Raw genomic sequence first — 23,144 nt, 5'->3', positions numbered from 1 at the left:
AACGACTGGATAATTATAGCACAGCTTAACTCATTTAGGACAGCCTTACTAAACTAAAGAGCATTTTTACATTAGATTACACTACATGTCATGATATTAGATTTTTATATTGAACTGTATTAGAACTAAATATAAACTGACAACACATATGATACTGATGATTTGTTAGGGCTGGGCCATATCATACCGTTCACGGTAATACCGGTATAATGTTGGGCAACGATAAGAAAATGAACTAGAAAGCGAAAATTTCGGAAGAAATTTTAAGTGTGCCTATGCCGCTGCTAATCAGTGTAGTTTGCCATTCATACAGCTACAGAGAGCAAAACTCAGCAGAGCAGCCATTCTCCATCATGAACTATGGTAAAAACAAACACCGCTCGCGCCTCACAGATGACAGCTTACAGTTTTGGGTAAAGATGAAGTGACTTTGTACAGCCCCGATTTGCAGACACTGTGCACAGAGGTTCATGAGCAGAAGTCCCATTGTACCACGGCAGACCCGACAATGTTTGCATGAACACGCTTTGAAGCACAACGTTATGGACCACTTTTCACACATGGTTGGTGTACCCACACAGCCGGCTGTAGCTTTTCAACTCACAGCCCGACACACACCCAAAAAACAGCCGAGAGAGCACAGACTTTACGCCCGAGAGGCGTGATTGCAGGTGCCGCTCAGGTGGGTCCACCTCCCCTGCAGCGGCACTGCAGACCACGCCCCGCCACACACATCAAACACGTAAAATAAATATTTATGCACGTTTGCATTCACTTTTTGTTATTTTTACACAGTGTTCTGAATGAATAACAATGGTCTACAGCCAGTCTTGTGTATTATTATACAAACTTTGGTTGTAAGATTCAGATAACTATTTAATAAAAGCTAAATATTTTATATGAGAGTAAGAAAGAAAAGTATTTCTTTGTGCCCCCCTTTCCCTGTTAATGCCCTACCTGGCCCCCTGGCAAAAGCTTTGCTAGATCCGCCCCTGCACAGTTACCAGCTGTCAGCTACACAAAAACAGGAGCTTGGTGTTTATTTGTCTCTCAGAAACAGTTCATAACTTCCCTTCAACTCATTCATGTCACCTAAAAGGTAAACCTGTTTCTCCATCACCAGTTCAGCTCTGATGATTCAGTAAGGACATCTCCTGGTTTGGACCAGCCCTTTTTTCAGCTGTGGCTCCAGCAAACATCAGCTGATACTAGAAATTAAAATCAAATGAATTCTAACAACAGCTGATCAAGCTTAAACGTGCTGCTGTTGTTTAGCGCGATAAACAAACAAGAGAGAAAAGCCGATCATTGATCAGTTTCATGATTGAAGTTTCAACAGGCGAGAGAATGACAGGGGAGGCTGTCATAAAGTTCAACATCAGTAACTTAGCGTGCACACAGCTGTATAGAAACTTCGTCATGCTAGCTAGCACGCAGTATGAGTTATTGTAACTGATTGTAAAAAGTCAGCACAACGAAAATAAACTACACCTAAACTCGGTTTATATCTGACCCAAATAGAGTGCAGTTCATAACTTCTTACCTGAAATTCAGTTAACCTGACGCTCCGACCGGCAGCCGCCTTGGGACTGCTTCGCCTCTGTCTGAGCTCCGCGTTAGCCACCACCGGTCGATCGGCGGTCGCCTCGCTGCCTCGTATGTCTCTTTCCCCGCATGTCCTTTCTGTCATACACCGGTGACTAGCTGCCCTCTGTTGTAGCTCCGCGTTAGCCACCACCAAACAACTCAGTTACTTTTTCCACATTGACCAGCATCTGGACAACCACCTTTCACTGTTTATACCGTTACTAAAATGAATAAATGAATCATCGGCCCATATAAACGAAAAATAAGTCCAGCTGAGACACAGACTGTTTGCGAGCGATCGGGGGGTGAAAGGAGTGTAGCAGCTCTAGCCGCGCTAGCTAGCTAGCTGGATATCAGCAACATCGTAAGAGAACTGTTGCTAATATGAGGATGTCTTGATAAAACGAGCAGATATTTGAAGTTTACACACCTACATTCTCGCCTGAAAATATCTTAAAAGTTTATTTTGTGACCTAGAAACACTAATAAAAGCAGGCGTGCTATGAATTGTGGGATATGGAGTTTTCCACCAAGCACACACCCTTTCGGCCGTACTACTCCCGGTATACCACTAGAGAGAGCCAACACACCACAAGTGAAGTCTGTTTCTATGGGGCCAAAAGATGAATCTTTCTCATGGGCCTAGAAATTGGCCTAAATTTGCACTAAAATCTAAATATTTAAAAAACTATAAAAGTCATAAACACCAAGTCATAGCATAGTAGTCCAGATCCAGCCGCACAAAATGATATAACATATGTAACCCTTGTGTCAAAACTGTGCGGCAGATAAGCGCGGGAAAATTTGCACTAAAATATTAATATTTAAAAAACTATAAAAGTCATAAACACCAAAAGTCATAGCACACCATTCCAGATCCAGCCGCACAAAATGATATAACATATGTGAACCTTATCTCAAAACTGTGGGGCGAGTTACGCGCCGAAATTTTAGGCGGAAGATTGAGAATAAGAATAACTAGAAAAATTTGCATTTCCTGCGAAAATGCAGTGTGGATGCTGGAACGCTGAAGCTGTCTGCTAAAAATAGCTGAAAAAGCTGGAAAGTTGCAGAAATTGTAAAAACTTAGCAGAAGCAAAGGAACTTTGCTAAAATGCAGTAACTTAGCAGAACTGCAATATCTTAGAGGAAACATAATACTTGGCAGAAGTACAATAGAAAAGCAAAACTTAGCAGAAACATTGTAACTTACCAGAAACACGATAACTTCTCAAAAATACAAGAATTTAGGAGAAATAGTATAAGATAACAGACAGAATATATTTAGCCAAACATTCTTAAACATTACAGAAATACTATGATTTAAAAAAAAAAAAACAACATAGCAGAAATGCTGTGATTTACCAGAGATACTGTAATATACTATGAATATTGTAATTTTAAATAAATAATATGTTTTAGCAAAAATACTCCAGTTTAGCACAAATATTATAACAGCAGAAGTATTATTCTATAGCAGAAATGCTATATTTAGAAAGAAAAAATATAATATAGTAAAAACACTATGATTTAGCAGAAATGCTCTATTTAGCACAAATCTTATAAAACAGCAGAAAAAGTATGATTTAGCAGAAATGCTGTTTTTAGCACAAATCTCATAAAAAGGCAGAAATAATATGATTTAGCAGAAATGCAGTATTTAACACAAATCTTATAAAATAGCAGAAATAGTATGATTTAGCAGAAATGCTGTATTAAGCACAAATCTCATAAAATAGCAGAAATAGTTTGATTTAGCAGAGAAGCTGTAATTAGCACAAATCTCATAAAATAGCAGAAAAAGTATGATTTAGCAGAAAATCTGTATTTAGCACACATCTCATAAAATAGCAGAAATAGTATGATTTAGCAGAAATGCAGTATTTAGCACAAGTCTTATAAAATAGCAGAAATAGTATGATTTAGCAGGAATGCTGTATTTAGCACAAATGCTGAAAAGCAGCAGCAATGCTATGACTTAGCACAATAGTAATAACTTAAATAGAAAAATTGGAAAAGCAAAATGGACAGCTGAACAAATGCTGAACATGCTAAGGGTCCCTCAAATGTAATTGTTAAATGAAACAAAATCTGTAAAAAAAAAAGTATAACAGTCACATAATCACAAAGATGGACAAATATAAAAACACACAAGCACAGAGACACAAACACAGGATCAAATTCAGTCAACCAGTCTAAATATATTGAATTTGAATCATACAATAAGATGCTCCCATAAAACCTCTCTCTCGCCCTCTCTTTCTCTCTCTCTCTGTCTCTCTCTCTGTCTGACACACACACACACACACACACACACACACACACACACACACACACACACACACACACACAGGGAGAGAAAATCAAGTTTCTAGGTCAGTCAAGCAGCCTGGGAGCTGCTAAATTTGAATCCACCAATCAGAGAGGCTGTGCACTTTTTCCCGCCAAAACAGGTGCAACTGCTTACACATACGCAGCATAGAGAGAGCCAAACACACAGGGTCTATGCCAGTCAACCAGTCTGAATATATTAAATTTCTATCCACCAATGAGATGCTGCCCTAAAAAAGGTATTTGTGTGTGTCTTTCTTTCTCTCTCTCTCTCTCTCTCTCTCTCTCTCTCCCTCCCTGTCTCCCTGTCTCTCTCTCTCTCTCTCTCTCACACACACACACACACACACACACACACACACACACACACAGCAGCAGCAGCAGCAGCAGCAGCAAGAGATCAGCATGTTTCTAGGTCAGTAAAACAGCTGTGAGCTTCTCAATTTGAATCCACCAATCAGAGAGGCTGTGTGCTTTCTCCCGCCAAAACTGGTGCACCAAGTGCAGGCTTTTACACATGCAGCACAGAGAGAGACAGGATTTTTGCAGTTTATTTCTCATAGTCAGGACTCCCCTCAAACAAACAGCCATAAATTCCTAACCGTAGGGGCTAAAACAGTCATTCTTAGACTGTTTTGTTCAGAAGACATGAGGGAATCTTGAAATGTTGACCATTTAAAATACAAATATGAAATATTAAAGATATGTGACATAGATGATTGGTTGGCTTAGAAGCCATGAATGCCCCAATATGCAAATTTGAATGTGCCAGGGCTCAGATATGATTGGTTGTCTTAGAAGCCATGAAGGCCCCAATATGCAAATTTGAATGTGCCAGGGCTCAGATATGATTGGCTGGCTGGGAAGCCGTCCAGGTCCTGATAGGTAAGTTTGAATATTACAGTCCTTACAGAGGACTGACTCCCTGGGGACCTGGCAGAATATATATAGAAATACAATGATTACCCAGAAATGCTGCATTTAGTAGAAACACTATGTTTTAGCACAAATACTATAAAATGGCAGAAATACTATAATTAAGCATAAATATTATATTAAGTACAAATGCTATAAAATAGCAGAAATAGTATGATTTAGCACAAATGCTGTATTTAGCACAAATACTGAAAAGCAGCAGAAATGCTATGACTTAGCACAATACAAATAAGTTAAATAGAAAAATTGGAAAAGCAAAATGGACAGCTGAAAAAATCCTGAACATGCTAAGGGTCCCTCAAATGTAATTGTTAAATGAAAAAAATCAGCGAAAAAAAGTATAACAGTCACACAATCACAAATATGAACACATGGAAACACACAAGCACAGAGAGACACACACAGGATCAAATTCAGTCAACCAGTCTAAATATATTTAATTTAAATCATACAATAAGATGCTCCCATAAAAAGGCTCTCTCTCTCTCTCTGTGTCACACACACACACACACACACACACACACACACACACACACACACACACACACACACACACACACACACACACACACACTCAGGGAGAGAAAATCAAGTTTTTAGGTCACTCAAGCAGCCTGGGAGCTGCTAAATTTGAATCCACCAATCAGAGAGGCTGTGTATCACACACACACACAGCAGCAAGTGAACAAACAGGGGCTGTGCATACTGTGTTTCCTGTATGTCTCTAGGTCAGTCAAGCAGCCTGGTGCTGCTGAATTTGAATCCACCAATCAGAGAGGCTGTGTACCTTTTCCCGCCAAAATAGGTGCACCTGTTTTTACACACACGCAGCACAGAGACAGGATTTCTGCAGTCTATTTCTCATAGTGAGGACTCCCCTCAAACAAATGGCCATAATTTCCTAACCATAGGGGCTAGAACAGTCATTCTTACACCGTTTTGTTCAGAAGAGATGGGGGAATCTTTCAGTGTTGACAATTTATCATTAAAATATGAATTATTAAAGATATTTGACTTGTAATGCACATAACTGAGTAGAGGCGAAGCGAAAACTGCCCTGACGTGCCCTCGAACAAAGCTTTGTAACTCTAAATCTCTTTGGAGTATCGATATCATTCTTTCACTGTAAGAGACAGCAGGCTTTGGTGAACAGTCATGGAAATTTTCAGGTCTCTGTGGAAATCCAACAAAAAGTTATGACGAGAGAAGAAAGTGGTTCATTTCCAGAGTTTGAAATCTGAAGAAATCTAAGCAAAGGACGAATTTCCTACCCTCAAACAAGTCTAACTCATTTCAGAACGGTAATAGGTGAGAAAAAAATTCTTGAATTGTGAGCGTCAGGAGTGTCTGAAGATATACTGGGACAAGCCGCATGTTTTAACTTCGCTTCGTTAAGGAGATATGACGATTCGAATATGCCTCTCATGACAGAAATCCAGCAGTGATTTTGAACAAACTCTCCATTGACTTTGTATGGAGACTTTTCCGACCTTGTATTGGTCTGAGGGGATTTGGCAAAATCCTATAAATCCCACAACAATGACAGTGACATTTTCTGAAAGCCAGCAAAAATACCTACGTTTTGATGTATAATTTGTGTGAGTTGAGTGAAAATTGAGCGAGTAGCAAGAAGTTGTTCGGACAAGAAGAGAAGACTGCAAAACCTTCAGTGGCACACTGGAAGCCAAGACCATAGCAACCATAACAACGCATGTATTTTGTGAAAAATCACAAAAATGAAACTCAAAACTTTAAGAGGCATAAAAGTAAAACGGTAAAAGATTTGAAAAAGCTGACTTATACCTGAATAGCCCAATAATTTGAGAACATTTTAAAGTTTGAATGGTTGTTCTACGTGTAAATATGAGGAAGTAGTTAAGTTTCAAAAACAAGCAAATTTTAGCAGAATTGCGGAAGTTTCCCATTCATTTCAATGGGACAAATTAAAGGAAAAAAGCTTAATATTTTAAAAAGTATAATAGCAAAAAATACCAAAAGTCATAGCACACATTAGCAGAAATAGCAGAATAGTTTAAAATTTGAACGGTGAAAATCGGCTGAAAATTGTGGAAGTAGAAAAGTGCCAAAAAAAGTGCAAAAGTGGCAACTAGAATAATAAAGTAGAATAATAAAGAATAAAGAGAAACAGGAACTCAATAGTGTGGATGCATAAAGCATCCACACAATAATAAAGAATAAAGAGAAACAGGAACTCAATAGTGTGGATGCCTCCAGCATCCACACAATTTGCATTTCCTGCGAAAATGCAGTGTGGATGCTGGAACGCTGAAGCTGTCTGCTGAAACTAGCTGAAAAAGCTAAAAAGTTGCAGAAGTTGTAAAAACTTTGCAGAAGCAAAGGAACTTTGCTAAAATGTAGTAACTTAGCAGAACTGTAATATCTTAGAGGAAACATAATACTTGGCAGAAATAAAATAGCATAGCAGAACTTAGCAGAAATATTTTGATTTAGCAGAAATGCTGTATTTAGCACAAATCTCATAAAACAGCAGAATTAGTATGATTTAGCAGAAATGCAGTATTTAGCACAAATCCCATAATAAATCAGAATTAGTATGATTTAGCAGAAATGCTGTATTTAGCACAAATCTCATAAAACAGCAGAATTAGTATGATTTAGCAGAAATGCAGTATTTAGCACAAATCTCATAATAAATCAGAATTAGTATGATTTAGCAGAAATGCTGTATTTAGCACAAATCTCATAAAATAGCAGAAAAAGTATGATTTAGCAGAAATGCTGTATTTAGCACAAATCTCATAAAAAAGCAGAAATAGTATGATTTAGCAGAAATGCTGCATTTAGCACAAATACTGAAAAGCAGCAGAAATGTTATGTCTTAGCACAATAGTAATAACTTAAATAGAAAAATTGGAAAAGCAAAATAGACAGCTGAAAAATTCCTGAACATGCTAAGGGACACTCAAATGTAATTGTTAAATGAAAAAAGAATCAGCAAAAAAAAGTATAACAGTCACACAATCACAAATATGGACACATATGGAAACACACAAGCACAGAGAGACACACAGGATCAAATTCAGTCAACAAGTCTAAATCTATTAAATTAAAATCATACAATAAGATGCTTCAATAGAAATTCTCTCTCGCCCTCACTATCTCTCTCTCTTTGTCACACACACACACACACACACACACACACACACACACACACACACACACACACAGGGAGAGAACAGCAAGTTTGTAGGTCATTCAAGCAGCCTGGGAGCTACTAAATTTGAATCCACCAATCAGAGAGGCTGTGTACTTTTTCCCGCCAAAACAGGTGCAATTGCTTACACATACGCAGCATAGAGAGAGCCAAACACACAGGGTCTATGCCAGTCAACCAGTCTGAATATATTAAATTCCTATCCACCAATGAGATGCTGCCCTAAAAAGGTCTTTGTGTGTGTCTTTCTCTCTCTCTCTCTCTCTCTCCCTGTCTCTCTCTCTCTCTCTCCCTCCCTCCCTCTCTCTCTCTCCCTCCCTCCCTCCCTCTCTCTCTCTCTCTCTCTCTCTCTCTCTCCCTCTCTCCCTCCCTCCCTGTCTCTCTCTCCCTCTCCCTCCCTCCCTGTCTCTCTCTCTCTCTCCCTCCCTCCCTGTCTCTCTCTCTCTCTCTCTCTCTCACACACACACACACACACACACACACACACACACACAGCAAGTGAACAGCGTGTTTCTAGGTCCGTAAAACAGCTGTGAGCTTCTCAATTTGAATCCACCAATCAGAGAGGCTGTGTGCTTTTTCCCGCCAAAACTGGTGCACCAAGTGCAGGCTTTTACACATGCAGCACAGAGAGAGAAAGGATTTTTGCAGTCTATTTCTCATAGTCAGGACTCCCCTCAAACAAACAGCCATAAATTCCTAACCGTAGGGGCTAGAACAGTCATTCTTAGACCATTTTGCTCAGAAGACATGGGGGAATCTTGAAATGTTGACCATTTAAAATACAAATATGAAATATTAAAGATATATGACATAGATGATTGGTTGGCTTAGAAGCCATGAATGCCCCAATATGCAAATTTGAATGTGCCAGGGCTCAGATATGATTGGTTGTCTTAGAAGCCATGAAGGCCCCAATATGCAAATTTGAATGTGCCAGGGCTCAGATATGATTGGCTGGCTGGGAAGCCGTCCAGGTCCTGATAGGTAAGTTTGAATATTACAGTCCTTACAGAGGACTGACTCCCTGGGGACCTGGCAGAAATATATAGAAATACAATGATTACCCAGAAATACTGCATTTAGTACAAATACTATGTTTTAGCACAAATACTATAAAATGGCAGAAATACTATAATTAAGCAGAAATACTATATTAAGTACAAATCCTATAAAATAGCAGACATAGTATGATTTAGCAGAAATGCTGTATTTAGCACAAATACTGTAAATCAGCAGAAATGCTATGACTTAGCACAATAGTATTAAGTTAAATACAAAAATTGGAAAAGCAAAATGGACAGCTGAAAAAATGCTGAACATGCTAAGGGTCCCTCAAATGTAATTGTTAAATCAAAAAAATCAGCGAAAAAAAGTATAACAGTCACACAATCACAAATATGAACACATGGAAACACACAAGCACAGAGAGACACACACAGGATCAAATTCAGTCAACCAGTCTAAATATATTGAATTTGAATCATACAATAAGATGCTCCCATAAAAAGTCTCTCTCTGTCTCTCTCTGTGTCACACACACACACACACACACACACACACACACACACACACACACACACACACACACACACACACACAAACACACACACACACACACACAGGGAGAGAAAATCAAGTTTCTAGGTCAGTCAAGGAGCCTGGGAGCTGCTAAATTTGAATCCACCAATCAGAGAGGCTGTGCACTTTTTCCCGCCAAAACAGGTGCACCTCTTTTTACACACACGCAGCACAGAGACAGGATTTCTGCAGTCTATTTCTCATAGTCAGGACTCCCCTCAAACAAATGGCCATCATTTCCTAACCGTAGGGGCTAGAACAGTCATTCTTACACTGTTTTGTTCAGAAGAGATGGGGGAATCTTACAGTGTTGACAATTTATCATTAAAATATGAATTATTAAAGATATTTGACTTCTAATGCATATAACTGAGTAGAGGCGAAGAGAAAACTGCCCTGACTTGCCCTCGAACAAAGCTTTGTAACTCTAAATCTCTTTGGAGTATCGATATCATTCTTTCACCGTAAGAGACAGCAGGCTTTGGTGAACAGTCATGGAAATTTTCAGGTCTCTGTGGAAATCCAACAAAAAGTTATGACGAGAGAAAAAAGTGGTTCATTTCCAGAGTTTGAAATCTGAAGAAATCTGAGCGAAGGACGAATTTCCTACCCTCAAACAAGTCTAACTCATTTCAGAACGGTAATAGGTGAGAAACAAATTCTTGAATTGTGAGCGTCAGGAGTGTCTGAAGATATACTGGGACAAGCCTCATGTTTTAACTTCGCTTCGTTAAGGAGATATGACGATTCGAATATGCCTCTCATGACAGAAATCCAGCGGTGATTTTGAACAAACTCTCCATTGACTTTGTATGGAGACTTTTCCGACCATGTGTTGGTCTGAGGGGATTTGGCAAAATTCTATAAATCCCACAACAATGACAGTGACATTCTCTGAAAGCCAGCAAAAATACCTACGTTTTGATGTATAATTTGTGGAAGTTGAGTGAAAAATGAGCAAGTAGCAAGAAGTTGTTTGGACATGAAGGGAAGACTGCAAAACTTTCAGTGGCACACTGAAAGCCAAGTGCATAGCAACCATAACAACTCATGTATTTTCTGAAAAATCACAAAAATGAAACTCAAAACTTAACGAGGGATAAGATGAAAATGGTAACAGATATGAAAAAGCTGAATCATACAAGAATAGCAGAAAAATTTGTGAACATTTTAAAGTTTGAATGGTTGTTCTAGGTGAAAGTATGAGGAAGTAGTTAAGTTTCAAAAACAAGCAAGTTTTGGCAGAATTGCGGAAGTTTCCCATTCATTTCAATGGGACAAATTAAAGGAAAAAAGCGTAATATTTTAAAAAGTATAATAGCAAAAAATACCAAAAGTCATAGCGCACATTAGCAGAAATAGCAGAATAGTTTGAAATTTGAACGGTGAAAATCGGCTGAAAATTGTGGAAGTAGAAAAGTGCCAAAAAAAGTGCAAAAGTGGCAACTAGAATAATAATAATAAAGTATAATAAAGAATAAAGAGAAACAGGAACTCAATAGTGTGGATGCAAAAAGCATCCACACAATAAATCCGACGAATAGTAATAAGTGTGCCTCTTGGCATAGGCACACTTAAATATGGCGATAGAATATGGGTAAAACACGCATGCGCAGTGCCTTTGTTTTCATACGCACATGGCGGAAAAAGCATGGCGGCGACGGAGAATGAGAAGGGCGAAAGCGGATCGTTGAATGAAACGATGAACCAGAACTGGTTTGTAAAAATGCTGCAACTTCAGTGGTGTGGAACTGGTTTAGCTTTCGTCTGTCAGATACACAACAAAGCACTATTTTTGGTAGAGCATGCTAGCGGGCCGTCGTTATTACCGTGTTTTTTGGAAAATACGGCACACTTAAAATCAATCCTTTGATTTTTCTGAAAATCGACAGTGCCCCTTATAATCCCGTGTGCCTTATGTATGAATTCTGGTTGTGTTTATGACCTCGAAACAATTTTATGTGGTACACGGCGCTCGAAAATCTGTCAAATGTTTTAGTACGACTTTGCTAAGCTACGAAGCCGCACCGCTTGATGGATTGTCGCAGCATTACGGCTATCGTAGGCAGGAGCCTCGCGGAGTGATACGTACTGTGCTTCAACATAATATTACCATATTGTGTGTGTATAACCTCTTTTTAAGTTTTGTGGATATTATACATGGTTATGCTGAGGATATGTCGACCAATTTCAACTGGAAATGCCTTTTGGTTAAACTGTCAGCAAGGATTTTGCATTTGCACTGTTACATTTTTATATACATTGATTTTTTTTTTTGCACTAATAAAGTTGTGGAGTTGTAAAGTATTTTGTCTAGTGTCAATTATATCGTCAGTTATATCGTTATCGCAAATTTTCAAATGTGTATCGTGATAAATATTTTTGGTCATATCGCCCTGCTCTAACCAAACATATCAATCAATTAACGTGTTTATAGGCGGACGTTTTCCTACAGTGTTGTTAAAAAGGTTTACAGTGTATTTAAATCCTGGAAAAGCTGGCAAGTTTGACCGTCTACACATTTTAAAAAGTTATGTGTAAAACTAATAATTCAGCACTCAGATGAAGCAACAATGCAGAGTCCTGTGTACAGAGGATCCACTTTCATAGAGCTGGGTTCTTCTACCAAAACAATGTTTAAATGACACCCAGCTGATTGACTCAAAGCTCCCAACACAAAGTTGCTGAGCAGGTAGCATCACCACACAGGAGAAATATGACATCAGAACAGTGATATTCTGAGCACAGAGCATCAAATCATGGCTAGACCAAAGGTTTGTAAGAGGGGAGAGTATACTGTGCTAACTGGATCACTTGTATCCAAAGCACGAACAGCAGACCAAACTATCAGAGGATCGATACATCAGGCTTTGTTCACTGAGAGACAGAAGAGCAACTGTATGAACAATTCTCACACACAGAATTTAGAAAATAAAAACACTCCAATCATGTCATGGAGAGAAGGAGAAACACGGAGGAAGGCTAACACATGGCAGCATTAGGTGTGGTGTATCCCGATGAATCACACTAAAGGTGGATGTGGGTAAATCAATATGAAGGTGAAAAACACTGGCAGACAATGAATTATACACCGAGAAATGGGAGCATTCACCAGCAGTGAATCATCTCCACCCTGATAAATGAGAAGCAGTACTCCACCCTCGGGTTTGATCTTTGTGGGGAAGGACTCAGACGGAGACAGAATAATGAGCCCAGACACATCTCCAAGCTTTGAACAGCTACTTAGGACCACAAGCTCTGACTTACCTTCAGTACAATGGTTCCTCCACTGCACATTTACTGAGAAAGGCAAACATCCTAATATGATTTAAAGCTTTTTGAAACTCTCAGATATGCTAGGATAGGATGAACGATCAGGTCTGAACACAGTTAAACTGAACAGTCCTCTGACTCTTGTTTTGGACCTGATCACTGCCAGATACACTTCTCAAAACAGATCTGACTACATCCAACCAGAAATAATAGGAAGTGAGATCATTAGGTTATGGATTAGTACCAGTATCAGTACCAGTACCAGTGCTAGTACCAGTACCCGTGCCAGTATCAGTACCAGTGCCAGTGATAGTATCAGTATCAGTACTAGAAAAGCAACATTTAACAAGTATAGTCCAGCTGCTTGTGGTAAACACAGAAGGGTTGGTCGTGATTTCCAAATTTCCAGAAGTAATGTAAATAAATAAATAAATAAATAAATAAATAAATAATGTCTTACAAAAACACATAGTAGGCATAACATAACCAGCCGCCCCACTGTCACTGAGGCCAGATCCCCACAGGGCTGCATTCTCAGCCCCCTGCTGTACGTCCTGTATGACTGCACACCAACCAACGACATGGTGGTGTCAACATGACAGCGCACAGGGTGGAGGTAGAGAATTGTTCCCGCTGGTGCTCAGAAAACCACCTGAAGCTGAACGTCCTTAAAACCAAAGAGGACTGACAGGAGGCTGCAGCTCTGCAGCTGCCAGCCACACACACCAACATCAACTTCATCCTTCAGGACCCGGCTCGCTCTTATAGGCAGGGGAGGTGTGACGAGCTGATGCGGCTCAGGTGTGTCAGCCTCACTGCAGCCGTGCCACGAACTATGCCCACCACACCATGGTTACATAGTCTGCAACTATGCTTAGGTTGGCAGTATGTGTCAACATAATATCCACATGGATCACAGGACCTAAGATTTCCAGCCAAATCACGGCCCAAAGCATCACACTGCCTCCACCAGTTTACTTCCTTCCCAGGTAAGCACTGCGCACAGATCCAGCCATCAACACGATGCAAAAGGAAACAGGACCACAGTTCCACAGCTGTGGGCACCGGGAGACTACGTCCTCATTCCAGCTGTTTGCTGTCAATCAGCTGTTGATGACGTCAGCCTGTCACCTCTGCTTCAGGTCGCTCTCCTCAACGCTCAACGCTCCATAGCCAACAAATCATACGACTAAACGACTTTTTTTTTTTATCAGTAACAGTTTGGATTTATGTTTCTCATTGAATCCTGGCAGCGGGAGAATGAATTTGTCCACCTTAATGAGCTCTGCCCGGTCGGCTGTCAATTCATCGGGACTCCACGTTTGGACTGTCGTGGTGGTGGACGTGCCACCGTTTACTGGGACAGTTTGTCCTGCAGAGTTATGGACTCTGAGACTTTCCCCTCCTTTGAGTCACAACTTCATACGGTTGGTTCATCAAATATACTTTACTGTGTTTTACTTTACCATCCTCTCAACCCCGCTGGTGTTTTTATTCAGGATTTTACAGACTTTTTATCTTCCACTATTCAACTGGAGAAAGTCTTAATGATCAGGGATTTCAGCCTGCACGTGGATGATCAGGATGTGGATGATCAGGATGTGGATGATCAGGATGTAGATGATCAGGATGTAGATGATGCTTGCTCTGAAATGTTCTGATTTGTTGGACCCTCATGTGATCACTGATGCTGATGTTGCCACACAGTGTTTTACCAATCATTGTCTGGAGATATTAAATTCGGTGGCACCTATGAAATCTGTCATTGCTGCCCAGAAAGAGCTCATCCGTGGATAAATGATGAGATAAGGAAAGTCAGAAGAATCTGTAGGAAAGTAGAACGCCTTTGGAAATCAACTAAACCTGACGTACATAGGCACCACCTTAGGAAACTTTGGGTTTCCCTTCACAAAACCATAAAAACAGCCAGATCAGGATATTTCAGCTCAGCTAATCTCATCAACTTAGAGAAATTTGGAGGTGCAATTTGAAACCATAAGCTCTATTGTTTCCCCCCGTGGTCCACCCAGTACCTGTGACCTCTAAATCTCTAAATTTCTTTGTGGATAAAGTTAATAACGTCCGTATGAGAATTGGTTCTTCAATACTGTCTGTTTGTGTCTCTGGTCCACCTCCCCCTCATTTACGCAAAAATTTCCCCTTCGTGGGATCAATAAAGTCTTATCTTATCTTATCTCTTATCTTATCCTAGTTTTTAACCCAATGACCATACATGACCTTTCACTCCTGCTGGATACAATGAAAATCGAATAGTTATGTCTATAACTTCTGTTCCCTGAAGGAGAGGAACGAGGTACAACACATAAGTATGGGACATATATACACGCCCCGCAGAGCAGCCACCGAACCGGAATCGGACCACCACATCCTTAGTGAGCGGTAGACCCAGCAGAAAGGACAGTATGAGCCACCGAAGGGGCTGTAACGCCCAACCGATAAAACCGCACAAAAGTGTGCGGTGATGCCCAACTAGCTGCTGCACAAATATCAGCTACAGGCACCCCTTTAAAAAGAGCCCATGAGGTTGCCATCCCCCTGGTGGAATGAGCTCTCACCCCCTGGGGCAAAGCAAGACCTTTGGTGCCGTATGCCAGTGAGATAGCTTCTGTAATCCAGTGGGACAGCCTCTGTTTGGACAGAGCTCTACCTCTATTTGGATTAGCGAAGCAGACAAACAGCTGGTCACATAAACGCACATTCTGAGTGCACTCAATGTAGGTGCGTAGCACACACACTGGACAAAGAGAATGCATCCTCCTCTGCTCCTCAGATGCAAAAGTAGGGGAGCAAAAGCTCCATAGAGCTATAAGATGCAGGCATGATCTTGGGAAAATAGGCAGCATTTGGGCGCAATACGACCTTGTGGCCATCAGGAGAGAACTGTGTGCAGGAGGGATGCACAGACAGCGCATGAATGGGTTCAAACGGGGGGCTACAAAGGGCCCCCAGCACCAAAGACAAGTCCCAAGCAGGGACACTGGACTTAAGCACGGGTCTCAGCCGGCGAACCCCTTTCAGAAAACATATGGCAAAGGGATGTGCACCTGGTGTCACCCCGTCAAAGCCAATATGACAAGCAGATATAGCTGCTAAATAAACCTTAACTGTCGAAAATGAAAGGCCCTTAACCAGCAGCTCCTGCAGGAATGTCAAAAAATCCACAATAGAGCACTGAAATGGGAGAGTGTGGCGGTCCTGGCACCATTGCTCAAAGGCTCGCCATTTGTAAGCGTACAAGCCTCTAGTAGATGAGGCCCTAGCGCTCTGAATTGTCGCTATCACACTAGGTGGCAAACCCTTAGCAATCAAGTTTAACCTCTCAGCAGGTAAGCATGAAGGCGCCACAGATCCAGGCGTGGATGAACCACTTCTCCTCCTGCCTGAGAGAGGAGGTCCCTGCGGAGAGGAAGCTGCCAAGGACTCGCTGCTAGCAGGCTGATTATCTCTGCATACCACGACCTTGTGGGCCACCAAGGGGCCACTAGAATCAGAGAGAGGGAATGCCGACGCACTCTCTCTAGAACTGGAGATATCATTTCCACTGGGGGAAATGCATACAGGAGCACGTCCGGCCATTGGTGCGCTAGCGCGTACATGCCCAAGGGTGCATTGTGGTCGATTATGGAGAAGAACAGGGGGCAGTGAGTATTTACCCTGGAAGCAAAAAGATCTATTTGCGCCTCGCCAAATAGATCCCAAATCTGAGCCACTATTAAAGGGTGTAACCTCCATTCTCTCACCAGAGGACCCCCCCTGGAGAGAAGGTCCAGCCCCAGCTTCAGGTGGCCCGGGACATGGGTGGCTCTTAGAGACAGAAAATGAACACTGCACCATAACAGCAGAGAGCGAGACAGCTACAACAGGGGAAGAGAGCGTGTTCCTCCCTGCCTGTTTATGTAAGACACCACTGTTGAATTGTCCGTCCTGACTAAGACATGCTGGCCCTCCAGAACTGGATGGAAATGTTTTAGAGCTAAGAACACTGCTAACAGCTCTAAGTGGTTGATGTGCAGCTGGCGCTGGGCTGCGGACCAGATCCCTCTCACTGACGCACCCTCGCACAGCGCTCCCCACCGTCTTAGGGAAGCATGTGTGGACACCACCTTGCGAAACAACACCCTCCCAATCTGAGAGCCCTGATGCAGCAGCCTGGGCTCCCTCCAAGGACGGAGAGCTAGCATGCAAGACGCGGCTACCATCAGCCTCCTCCGGAGGTGACGCGATGCACACAGGCGGTGAGAGAGTCTCCAGCGTTGAAACGCTCTCATTTTTAACAGTCCAAGCGGCACTACGGCGATCATAGATGCCATCATGCCCAACAAGCGTAATATCGTCTGGAAACGCAGTCTGCGTCCCAGCTGAAACTGAGCGAGGCAGCGATGAAACGCGGCCACTCTGTGCTCCGACAAACGTGCGCGGCTGGAAAGCGAGCATATTTCCAAACCGAGGAAAGAAATCTGCTGACTCGGGATTAGCGAGCTCTTTTGAAAGTTCACAGAGAACCCCAGTGTCTGAATGTGTGACAGAACACGTGACAGCTGTGTCTCCGCCTGCTCTCTGGAGCAAGCTACGAGAGCCCAGTCGTCCAGGTAGGCTAAGATGCGGATGCCTCTCTCTCTCTGAGGGGCGCTAGCGCTGCCTCGGCACATTTCGCGAGCGACAGCCCGAACGGCAGCACTAGGTATTCGTAGGCTACGCCCTTGAATGCAAACCTCAGAAACTGCCTGTGTTTCGGGTGTATAGCCACATGAAAATAAGCATCTGTTAGACCGATTGTTGCAAACCAATCTCCCGGGCCGACTGCATTCAAGAGCTGTCTGAGTGTTAGCATCTTGAACTCGTACGTACGTAGATACGTGTTCAAGACTCGCAGGTCGAGGATGGGACGAAGCCCTCCCCCTCTTTTCGGAACAACAAAATAGCGGCTGTACCAACCTTTGTCTGTCTCCGAAGCGGGGACCACTCGTATTGCTCTTTTCTGCAATAGCGCCTTTATTTCCTCTCTGAGTATCATGGCCGCCTCGGTGTTGACAGTCGTGTTTACGACTCCTTGGAAACGAGGCGGCTTGACCTGGAACTGCAACCGGTAACCCATGGCAACGGTTCGCAGCACCCACGGAGAGGGGGCGCAAGCGCGCCACTGAGGGAAGTGAGCAGCCAGCCAGCTGACCTGCAGCACCGTCGGCGGGGCGTTGTCCCCCCTCCAGTTTGTCTGCAGGGGACTGCATCACCTGCCTGACCTGGCTCATTCTGCCTGCAGGCTGAGCATTTGTGATTGTTTGAGAATAAACAACACTCTTTAGTGATTGTAACATGGGAACATGTACATTCATACATTTTGTTGGAGGCACCTTTTCTGGGGCACAACAATGAAAAACAGCGGGAACACTCGATGTGGTCACCTGAACATTTAACACACCTGAACAGGGAGTTACCTGAGGCATTTTGTGTGCAGGGGTTTTGTGCTTGGGAGACAGTGTTAGGAAAGTACAGCGCCTTCTGGGTACTGACAACCTGAACAGAACTTAAGCGGCACCTCTTGGGCGGCAACAGAGAGGTAAAAGCAGCGTCTCCCTGCTGCTGGACCCCTTCTCCACTCAAAACCACAGCTAGGAGGGCTGAGGCTTCTTCCTCCTGGGCGTCGGGTCCCGCTGGGGGCCCAAAGGTGGGCCTTTGCTCCAGGCCGACTGGCGTGGAGCTTGGGCCGGAGGATGTGCTCCCGCTGGCGGCACACCCATTGCAGTGGTGGGCGCCGGTCTCTTGCCAGTCGTCAGAGGAGCGGCGGGCCTGTGAGAGCTAGCTGCGGGCTTGGGCTGACGCCTGGGGATGATGTCGTGCAGAGCCTCCGTCTGCTTCTTCCTCAGATCGAATCTAGCCTGAATGGCTTCAAGTGAATGTCCGAATAACCCAGCCGCAGACACTGGTGCGTCCAGATATACAGCTCTGTCCCTATCCAGGACGTCAGAGAGGGTCAGCCACAGGTGCCTCTGCGCCACTACTGTCAAAGCCATCCCTCTGCCCAGGGAGAGCGCTGCACAGCGGGACACACGGAGGATGTAATCTGTGGTGACTCTGACCTCGTTAAGAAGAGGTGCCAGCGGGCTGTCATCAGGAACCAGCAATCCGAGCTCCGCCAGGCACATCTCCTGGTACGTCTGGAGCATGGTGACGGAGCTCATGGCGCGAGTAGTGCCGGCCTGAGCCCGATAAATCTTCTCCAGCTGCGAGGCAGAGAATCTGCAGTGCTTGGACGGCAGAGTTGCGGGGCCGCCGACACCATGGTTATGGGACGGGGTCAGATAAGCAGCCAGAGATGGCTCCATAAGGGGTGGGTTAGCTAAGCCAGCCCCCTCGGCGCCGTCCAATTCCATGTACTGTCCATAGCCGGGCACAGTGACGCGGGTAGACAGAGGTTTGTCCTATGATGCTGTTAGCTCGCAGACAAAGTCTGGGAACATGGGAAGGCAGTTTGAGCTGGCGGAGGAGAGGACCAGTCCACCTGCAGCTTCTCAGCAGCACGGCGAAACAGGGAGAAAAGAGAGGTGTCATCGTGGCCGACCAGCGCAGCAGCGGTGGCACATTGGGCCGACAATGAGCTCTCCTGCTCATCCTCCGACAAACCATGGATGTCCAGGCCGATGTCCAGCACATCATCGTCTTACTGGGGAGCGCTGGCGGGCTTCAACCCAGGCTGAAGCCCGTCAGCGCTCCCGTATGGTTCCGGCTCGTCATCGGCTAACCCGTCAACATATTCCATGTGGTCAGCCCAGCTAATTGCGGGGACATCGACCAGATAATCCTCATCTTCGGACTCGGACGAAGCCAGGGCTCCAGACTCGGAAAGAAGAGGGTCATGCCGTGCGACAGCCGAGCGTCCCAACACCTTTTTCCACAAACGTCACCCGTCTTTCCAGGGTCGAGCACCAGAGCTGGCGACAAAATGCACAGGCTTCGGGCTCCGTCAACCCTCTCCTAGCGTGGACGATCCCCAGACAGACAGGGCAGGCATCGTGCTGGTCGCTGTCGTGCAAACAGAATCCGCATCCCTGAGGACAGGGGAGAAGATTTCTGCTTTGCTCGCTTCGTTTTGGAGTCCATTTCAAAACGCACAGGAAAACTTGAAATTAGTGCTCCACGGACAGCCTACACACCAACTGCGCGGTGGAGGCTAACACCAACAGGGGCAGTTAAGCTAAGTTCAAGTCGGCAGACAACGGAGCTAACTAGCAGTAGCTAGCTAGCCCAACGCAGCAGAGGTGTTCTCAGCGAGCCGTGCGGGTGTCATCACACGTCATCTGCCTTAAAGGTGTGAATAAAGGTTTCTTCAGCCAGGACACGCGAGGGCGTGATATCCCATACTTATGTGTTGTACCGAGTGAATTGACTGAAAGGGAACACCACTCGTCCAAATCTATCTGCTGGGCTGTTTAAACATGCTTCCTCTGCCATTGGCCCCTCTATTGTAGAGATATGCAATGCCTCTCTTTAAACAGGTGTGGTCCCTAGGTTCTGTAAGCATGCTGTTGTTGAGTTGATATAAAAAAAAAAGAGCAGTTAGGATAATGGGAGTGTGTCTCTATGCTCCCATTTTTGCCTAAAATTCTGGAAAAAGTAGTTGCAGATCAACTTACCACTTTTTAAAAAAATCTATGTGAAATCTACGACAAATTTCAGTCTGGTTCCCGTAAATGTCACTCAACATAAATCACATTAATTAAGGTCTCTATTGACACTATGATGTCAGCTGACTCCGGAGCATCCACAGTCATGGTTTTGCTGGTGTTAACATCTGCCTTTGACACCACTGACCATCCTGATTAACAGGCTCCAGGACGTAGTCGGTGTGTCCGTTCTGGCTCTGGTATCATCAGAAGACATATAAGACATTTTCACTGCTATGCTGATGACACCCAGCTCTATCTGTCCATGAAGCCAGATAACACACACCAATGAGTTAAACTGCAGGAATGTCTTAAAGACATAAAGACCTGGATGGCCGCTAACTTTCTGCTTCTTAATTCAGATCAAACTGAGGTTATTGTACTCGGCCCTGAAAATCTTAGAAATATGGTATCTAACCAGATTCTTACTCTGGATGGCATTACCTTGGCCTCCAGTAACACTGTGAGGAACCTTGGAGTCATTTTTGACCAGGACATGTCCTTCAACGCACATATTAAACAAATATGTAAGACTGCTTTCTTCCATTTGTGCAACATCTCTAAAATTAGAAATATCCTGTCTCAGAGTGATGCTGAAAAACTAGTTCATGCATTTATTACTTCCAGGCTGGACTACTGTAATTCATTATTATCAGGAAGTCCTAAAAACTCCCTGAAAAGCCTTCAGCTAATCCAAAATGCTGCAGCAAGAGTCCTGACAGGGACTAGAAAGAGAGAGCAGATTTCTCCTGTATTGGCTTCCCTTCATTGGCTCCCTGTTAAATCCAGAATTCAAAATCCTGCTCCTCACATACAAGGTCTTAAATAATCAGGCCCCATCTTATCTTAATGACCTTATAGTACCATATCACCCTATTAGAGCACTTCGCTCTCACACTGCAGGCTTACTTGTTTTCCATTAGTACCTACTCGGATCGACTCGCCACGGCTCACCACAGTTTTCGGGGTTTTCATTAGGTCATAGTACTTGGTACCGGGTACTAAAATAGTTCCTGCACAGCCAGGATTCCACGCGATCCGAGCAGGTACTAAAATGTGATGTCGTCAGACCGCATGCTAGCAACTGGCTCGTCAGTGGTGTCACTCGATGAGTCATGGGAGAGTCTCATGCACAAAACCACCATTTTTGAAACCCGGCGATGAGGGAGATGGCTACAAAACCAACGGCGTGGTCCCGAGTGTGACGAAAAGCCACAGAGCGAGCAGCAGGTGTATCATCGCCTCCACCTCCACCTTTGTTCTACAGTTTGTGTCGTATACCAATTACGTCACAGGACACTCGGCCGCGTTGCTATGACGATGACCACGCATATTAGGTGGTAATCAGCTGTAATGAAAACCAGTTGATATGAGTAGTAACTAATGGAAGGAGTCAACATAACCTTAAAATTCTAAAGATAAAAAGTTTCTGAGATATCTCCCTGCTACTGTACTGAACTCAGAGGGTCACACTCCCCTCACTATGAAATGACATGACCAAATCTGTATGTAACTAAATGGCTTTGCAGTCCGCGGTTCCCGCCTGCACTCAGCACCTACCACAAAATGTCAGCAATCCAAGGTCACCAATGAGAAATAATAAGAAGCGAGTTTCTCCATTGTTGGCTTTAATGCCACAGAGTGCAAAGCCTTTAAACTTTAGTGTTGACTTTGGAGTCACACAGAGGTAGATGCATAGAGAGCCTGCAGGTGCACTCTCACAGTGTGTTTCTGTGTGTGTCTCTGCTCGCACACACACACACACACACACACAGCAGTCTACACCTGAGGATGTCTGTGGGAAAGTTGGCTTCCAAATGTCAACTACGTGAGAAACATTGGAAGCAACTGGAACCAGCTGAACTTGTACAATTCTGACTCTGTGCTAAATTGATAGAAGGGCTGTGGGGTAGGGGCAGCGTGAGGATGGACCAGATGAAAGCCTGGACATATAAGTGAAGTGGTTGAAAATCCACAGGCACAAAATGGAACGGTTTCCTGCTTCATATAAAAATGTGAAGAATAGCAAATTAGAGGTTCAAATAGGGTGAGAAACAGACCCGTGCAACGAGCAGCCTAATTTGGATTTTTCTGCTTTACACAGGAAGACGTAGATCCAAACAAAACCCAAAGCTGCACAGGAAATCCTCAGTCCGTCCACTGCTGGTGTTCCCTCACACAAAAACAATACTTACACTCCAGTATTTGGACATTTAAACAGCTTTCACTCTTCAGGGCTGCTGTTTCACCATGTCATACAACGGTTATGTCAAAAATATAAAATACAAATATAAAAACACGTGCTGGATAGTCACAGGAGCATGCTCAGTGAGAGACTGAGATTACCCATAATGCACCACAGAATGACACAGCAAATCATCTCAATATTCTTGATATTTATTTATAATCACCTCTGTTAGTCCTTGGTATTTATTATTGAGTGATCTGCAAATATTAGTGCGATTTCTTACATTTGAAAATTCTGTAACATATTGCATTGTTTAAATAGTTTCGTCTGTTACTGTTACTGTCCTGGAGCAACTGTAACCCACATAATG

At 43.5% G+C, this 23,144-nt stretch overlaps 1 protein-coding gene across 5 annotated transcripts in view; it reads right to left on the bottom strand.

Annotated features, from left to right (window-relative positions):
* Window positions 1-23,144, bottom strand: part of ascc3 (activating signal cointegrator 1 complex subunit 3) — a 159,634-nt gene that overhangs the window by 124,293 nt on the left and 12,197 nt on the right. The gene's annotated exons all lie outside the window — the stretch shown is intronic.

The sequence above is a fragment of the Pelmatolapia mariae genome, linkage group LG10_11, assembly GCF_036321145.2.
Source record: "Pelmatolapia mariae isolate MD_Pm_ZW linkage group LG10_11, Pm_UMD_F_2, whole genome shotgun sequence".
NCBI lineage: Eukaryota > Metazoa > Chordata > Actinopteri > Cichliformes > Cichlidae > Pelmatolapia > Pelmatolapia mariae.
This window is presented reverse-complemented; position numbering and strand designations above follow the sequence as displayed.